Source organism: Tenrec ecaudatus, chromosome 17 (assembly GCF_050624435.1).
Source record: "Tenrec ecaudatus isolate mTenEca1 chromosome 17, mTenEca1.hap1, whole genome shotgun sequence".
Taxonomy (NCBI): domain Eukaryota; kingdom Metazoa; phylum Chordata; class Mammalia; order Afrosoricida; family Tenrecidae; genus Tenrec; species Tenrec ecaudatus.
Genome location: NC_134546.1, coordinates 52,388,816 through 52,395,969, shown reverse-complemented (window position 1 = coordinate 52,395,969; position 7,154 = coordinate 52,388,816). Strand labels below are relative to the sequence as shown.

The following is a 7,154-nucleotide window of genomic DNA, read 5'->3' as shown; positions in this document are numbered from 1 at the left end:
AAAGACTGATGCTGTACCTCCCTCTTATTGTGACCCTCAACAGATGCGTGATGGGAGCCTGGCATGTATTTGTGGTTGGGAGGGTGACTGACGAGGGTACGGGCAGGGAACCAGGCATGGGACAGCCCCATAGACAGGCATGGGCAGGATCTGGCAGGGTTCCCTCAGGCCTAAGGCTGGTCTCATGGTATCTGTTGGAGTGCAGTCTCTGAAGGGGGAAAGAAATGGCCAAGGCCCTTGCAGGTTCTTGGAAGATGCTTGGGCAAATAAGAAGCCCTCACGTTTAAGCTTTATTGGCATCACAGCAAACCCCCTCCCCCCACCCCAGGGCCTGGGGGTGGGGCTGGATGGAGCTGTGGGTGGCCGGAGATTTCTCCATCTGCTGTCACCTTGCTGTGATTTTTGGTCAACGTCTTTTGTCTTTCTTCGTTGGGCCACAGTACAAGGTAGTTAGAATTTATGGCCTGGATGACAGTAAGCTTTTGGGTTTTGTGGCTAAGTTCTGGTGGGGAAGTTCATCAGGGCCATGGCCTTCAGATGATCCAGGAAATGGATCAACGGTGGAGTGCATGACAATTCTGCTTCGCCAGGCTCCTCCAAAAGCCCTTTGGTCCTGCCTTCTGAACAGGATGGTGGGGCTCTTTTTGGTGGGGAGGGGGCTGGGTCTAGGTTTTAGGTTTTAGGTCTGGCTACCCATTGCTTCCTAGCACCCCAGGAAGGAAGCCGGCTTGGGGGGACTGGATCAAGTGAGCAGTGATTAAGACTTCTTTTGCTTGGCAGCTCCTGAGTGGCTAAAAGCCTCCATCATTATCAAAAGGGGGAAATTGAAGAACAGAATTAATTTTTTCCACAGAGTCCAAAATTTCTGGAGCCATTGAGGCTAGATGATCCTATTTCCCCAAGATGATCTCTAAATTTTGAAGCAGGGGGATGGGGTGGGGCGGGGAGGAGGGAAGGAAAAAACGAGGAGCTGATCCCAAGGGCTCAATGGAAAGTAAATGTCTAGAAAAAATGATGCAAATAAGTACAAATATGTTGGATCAATTGATGTATGGTTTGTAACAAGAGTTGCAAGAGCCCCAATAAAATGATTTTTTTAAAAACCCAAAAATAGTCTTTGAAGCTAAAATATTCCCTGGAGTCTTGAAGTCTTCTGAAAACCAAACAGTACACACACCTCAGCCTGTTGCCATCCATACAGTAGTTTGACTTAATTAGTAAAGATTGGCTGCCTTGAATATGTGCTCCCCTAAGAACGATCAATATGGGATCAAACACGTTTGGAAAAGGAGAGTGGGGGTGAATGTGGGACTTGAAAAATGTCGTCACCATCACGGACTGGTAGATGCCACACCTGTTGACTCGGTGCCTGTTGTGCAGACACCTACACAGAAACCATCAGTCAACCCTTCTTGCCCATGTCAAGGGGCTGGGTACATGGCACTCTCTTTGCTGCAGGAACCCTCCACTGTGAGCCAAGCAACACCTGCCCCTCCTGTGCCCTTGCCACAGCGACACCATGTAGCCCTCTGCCCTAGCCAGCCTGGATCTGCCATGTCTTGCAGTGATAAGTGACAGAAACTGTTTCTAGTTAGGCAGGAAGGGCAGCTCATTGACTCAGTAAGTAAACCACAGGAAGGGCAGGAGGGTCACTGGACCCCAGGGACACCTGGAGCCAGGGCCCGCCAACACAGGGAACATATGCAGGCTCCTTCTCTTATCTCTGTCTGTGTCTTTGTTCTCCCAGAGGACTTTCCCCAGGGGCTGCAGTCACTGTGCTCAGTGCTCAGCTCCCTTCCATGAGCTCCTATTCAGGGACATCCAGGGGAAGATTTCTGGTTGGTCCAGTCTGGCTGCCTGTCTACCCTGAGCCCGAGTTGCTGGGATGCTGTACCTGCAGGCCTTCTAGTATCAGATGGTTGGAATGGGGTGGGGAGGGAAACACGATCCACCCAAGGGAGGGGTGCAGGGGCTGGAAAGGGGTTAGACAAAGCCATTGATGCTCTTCCCCACTCCCCCAAGCACACCCACACCAGTGTAAGTCATGGTCCTGTCTTCTTCACCCTTCCCATCAAGCTAATCCCCTCAAATGATATCTTACATCTGTCCTACCCCAAGTCTAAAGTCACACTCTCCCCTGAGCTCAGGTGGGGCCCACTGGGTGCAGGCGGCCTGCATTTGGGGCCTTCGTGGAGCCTGTGTGCCCGGAGCCTCACCAGGGAGGGGCTGGGTATCACCCAAGTCTGGTACTCCCCAGACAGAGCCCAGCCCTGGGGCATGGACTCCGTGGGGGCTGGGAGGTCATTCTGTTTAACTCAGGCCCTGCTCCTCTACACACACACACACACACACACACACACACACACACACACACACACACAGTTTTCTTGGCATACACTTCCCATAGCACACAATTTAATCATGCAGTCATATTAAGAAGAGTTGTGCTGTCATCACCACCATCAATTTCAGAACAGTTTCTTCTTATCCTCACCACTGATAGCTCCTCATTTCCCCCCAAACTCCCTTGCCATATCCCTAGGCCGTGCTCAATGCAGTTACTGTCTCAATAGATTTACCTATCATGGATTTCATACACAGAAAGTCATACAAACTACCCACAGGACGCGAACACACAAACCCCACAACAAACAAAACAGAGAAAAAACTCAACCGAAAAGAAAACAGAGACTTCCGCTTTCCGGCCCAGCCAGCCTCCGCGGTGACTGCCACTCTCCGCCCCTACCTGAGTGCGTGCGAGCCACGCTGCAGGCGGCCCTCTGCATGGAGACCGTCTCCTACCTGGTCTCGGGAGTGGCCCAACAAGCCCGAGACGGAAGTCAGGAGCAGCAAAGAGCGCCTGTTGCAGCCGGTGACCATCAGCAGAAACGAGTAGGAAAAGGTTCTGATCGAGCGCTCCCTCAACTCTGTCTGGGTCAGCATCGCAGTGAAACAGGCTGACGAGATTGAGAAGATTCTGTGCCACAAGTTTATGCGCTTCGTGATGATGAGAGCAGAGAAATTTTTTATCCTCCCAAGGAAGCCAGTGGAGGGGTATGACATCAGCTTCCTGATCACCAACTTCCACACCGAGCAGATGTACAAACACAAGCTGGTGGACTTCGTGATCCACTTCATGGAGAAGATCCACAAAGACATCAGTGAGATGAAGCTGTCGGCCAACGTCCGAGCGCACATCGTGGCTGAGGAGTTTCTCAAGAATTTTTAAACCATCTGGCTGGATCACGTGGCCTGCCCCTCTGCCTCCCCCACATCTCTGTGAAGGCGTCCTGGAGTTATTTCTTGGAGCCAAGATGGCAGCTGGAGCGGGGAGCTGGGTTCGGGGTGGGCGCTAGATGAGGGGGAGGGGTGGCGTGGCATGCTTGCTGGCTGGGCAAGAAAGCAGCCATGGACCTTCCTGCCCCAAGGCCACGTGTGCCTGGTCAAGCTGGCTTCTGATGTGCAGTCCCCTGGGCTGGGACAGGTTTTTTGTTTTGTTTTTAACATCTTGAAACTTAAACTCTGTGCTTGTAGGAGATTGTAACCGTTTGTTTTGTCTTGTTTTGTTTTTTAAACAAACAACCTCCAGTGACTGTGACTGGTCCCAGTGAATGTACCTTATTGGTCGCTGCGGGTCTGGGCGGGCCTGGAGCCAGAAAGCGACTACTGTTCCTCCTGTCACCCCAGGTGGGGAGGGCGGGTGCAGACGCTGGCTCCTCTCCCTGCCCGCCTGCTTGGGTCCAGGTGGAAGCTGTGAGGGCCCTCTGCTAGCCTTCTGAGCGCGGCCTGAAGATGGCCACGTGGTGCTGCTGGGAACAAGGACTCAAACAGTGGCTACCAGCTATGCTTGGGAGCTGGGGCCTGAGAGCCAGACCACCTCTGACCACAGGGGCCCTTGGCGCTCAGTCTCACCCTGTCTGCCAGTGCAGGGCCTGCTGGTGATGGAGAGGCGGGCTCTCCACAGCCCAGACCTGGCCTTCCTCCCTCACTCCCACGCTCGCTGTACTGTCTCCTAGCTGGTGGCTCCTCCCTTCCTTAATTAAAATACCTTCTTGCCCTTTGGGGGCTGCATGAGAAAACAAAAAAAGAAAACAGAAAGTATTGGAAGCAGAAACAACTTTAAAGGGGTCAAACAGCAGATCTAAAGACAAGGTGTTAGATTTTAACCTAAAGCCATCTGCCAAAATCGACCTTGTGATGCTCTCTGCCTGATAGCATGGCCACTCACCTCCCTCCACAATGGTCAGCGGGGAGGCTTCATTCAGGTGGGGACCCTGCAAATGGGGACTACCCTACAAATGGGCTCTGGGGGTCAACACACACTTCTAATATCTTCAAGGCCTGGCCCTTGGGAGAAATGGCTGGGGCTACCCAGCTCAGAAAATGACAACCGGGCATGGCAGTGTTGTTGGGTGCTACGGAGTTGATCCAGCTCATAGCAATCCTCTACAACAGAGCCAAGTACCCCGTGGGGCTGGCTAGGGTAGCATCTTTACAGGACAGACTGCCAGGCCCTTTCTCTCACAGAGGCCCTGGTGGGCTCCACCTGCTGACCTTTCAGTTAGGGGCTGAACACTTAACCAATGCACCACCAGACGCCGTCTTTCCTTTCCAGAAGAGAGGGGCAGGACTTCCGGGATTAGATCAGTCCCCAGGTTGACTGGAAAGCAAAGGACAAAACATCTATCCCCACGCACATCTGTGAGAAACGCCAGAAAACCAAGGACGTGGTAGTAAAATAATCTGGTGCCAGCTTGAGGTTGTTAAGAGTTGCAACTTGATGACCTCATTTGAAGGTGCGAAGGAGATAAACAGCTCCCTGGGAGACATTCCTTCCTGCTGACAAGACACATGGAGAGAGGCTGATGGAGCCAGAGCCCTGGAGCTGAGGAGCCACGTGGAGACCCCTACCCGCACTGAGATGCTTCCACTGCCACTGGATCCACAAGACTTTCCACCCACTGGCCTGTGATCTTCCTGCATTAAGCATCGTTGCTTATGTTTTGTGAGTCTGAAGAGAAATTATAGATTGGTATCAGACATATGGGCTGATATTGGACTTATGGACTTGACCTGGACTGGGCTGGGATGTTTACTCAATGTACAATTGCTCTTTGGTATAAAGCTCTTTCCTGTCCACATGCATTCACATATGAGCTCCTATGCATTTGTTTCTCTAGTCTGCCTGGACTGACACAGGGATGAAGAGCCAACTAAAGGGTTTCAGGGGTAAGAAACGGGCTGCGTCAAATGAACCGAGACTTGTCAGAACCCCGGCTTCTCCACAACCACGCAGGATATAGACGCCAGCAGAGCAGCGCCTCCAAATGGAGGGGAGATGGTACCTCAACTAGAGGGTTTTCTACACACACACACACACGCGCACACACGACACGTATGTGTGTGTAATCCAGCTCAACGCCGCTGCAAGGGTGGACATGAATGATGGCGTTTTCAAACATGCCAGAGCTCAGAAAGTGTGTCTCACATGCGCTGTTTCTCAGGAAGCCACTGGACCATGTATTTCAGAAAGGAGCTAGGGGGCTCGGGAAATGGGGGTACCACACAGGAGAGACATGCAGGGAATCCTCAGCGTGATTGTGAGGGAAACCTTCAGAAAAAACATGTGTGTCACAGGCAATCTTATGGATCTTGGTGCTTATGTAGTTATTACTCAACACGTATAGTCTCAGAAAGGCATGGGGGTTAGTTCTACCCTATTCTATAGAGTCACTTGGAGTCAGCATCGACTCAATAGCAATGAGTTTGGATTGCTGTAAATATATATATATACATATGTATATGCGCATATGTCTCTGAAGTCAAAGAAAAATGTGTCCAGCTAGAAAGTGTTCCCTGAAGTGTAACTAGAATACTAATTGTTATCATAGGAGAATACATACTTAAATATACTGCAAACACATAGCTAAAAGCATTGTGGGATATCATATTTGGGCCCAAATCATAATCCAGGGGAGCTAAAAGAAGCGAACACCTACACTTCTCCTGGATTATGGGCCATGGGACCAGAGCTTGTAACTGCCATGGGGCACTGAGTGGTGGCCCCCTCCCCAAAAAGGAACTCTTAGGCCATGCATTTGGTAATCTGTGATTTACATGGTAGTTTTAGCACCCTCAAGGGACTCGAATGGCATTGATGGTCACTGTTCTTTGAGTTTGGGAAACTAAAAGAAGTTTGAAGGGCAAGGTCAGGGCTGTAGGGTAAGGACTCCTAGCGAAACCATTGTACAATAGGCCTGCTACCTTCAACAAATGAACACATTCAGGATTGTCCTAGGGGAAAAAAATTCCTTGGCACAGCTTTTTCACCAATGCAGTTTTCAATTTCCTTAAAGCTTCATCATAATAAGTGCCCTTGGGGGTTGGGGAGGGGCAGGGATCTCTCAAGATTAATTCTTTGGAATCCTCCAAACCAGTCGTCATGACCTTCTCTGGTAACCTCTCTGCTTTGAGTCTGGCTGGCCCTGTCAATCCCTCAGGAACCAGTCTTGGCTAGTCCACACCGGCCACTGACAGATGATGTCACTGAAGCTCAGAGGGGTGAATTGCCTTGCCCAAGCCCACACAGCCAGTCACCGGTAGAACCTGTTCTGAAACCCAAAGCCCAGCTATTTCCCACTGCCTGCAGGCCCTCCAGGAAGGCCCTCTGGGAGCGCATTCTTGGGATTGGTTTGAGCAGCAATAGGAACACATAGGAGGTACGAGTGTCTGGCTCTGCACGTAGATCAGCATCCACACTATGCTGGGGGGGGGGGCGGTAGAGGAGAAACCAAACTCACTCCCAGGGTGGGGGCCCTCCTGCAACCTTCTTCCCTCCCATCTTATCTCCCAGCAGCCTCAGGTAGAAGGTGAGAGACGAGCAGGCAAGCCCAGGTGATTTTCACTCGCGTGTAAATGACCGATACTCACTCCCACCATGATCTGTATTTTAACAAGACAGAGATCCAAAAACACTTTGATGACCAGCATGTGGACAGTAGAATGAATCCAAATGGAGAAACTTCCTGGGAGGAGGGAAGAAAACTGGGCCTCTTCCAATAGTTTCCATAAAGATCCTCTTAGAAAATGCCCCCTACAGGAAGGGGAAACAATAGGCTCAGGACAGCTAGGTGTTAACTTTGGTGAAGGGAAAG

The 7,154-nt window shown here is 51.1% G+C and overlaps 1 pseudogene; it reads left to right on the top strand.

Moving 5' to 3' along the window:
• Window positions 1-2,928: 2,928 nt before the first annotated feature.
• On the top strand, window positions 2,929-3,323 carry LOC142430664 (actin-related protein 2/3 complex subunit 4 pseudogene; annotated as a pseudogene).
• The last annotated feature ends 3,831 nt before the right edge of the window (window positions 3,324-7,154 follow it).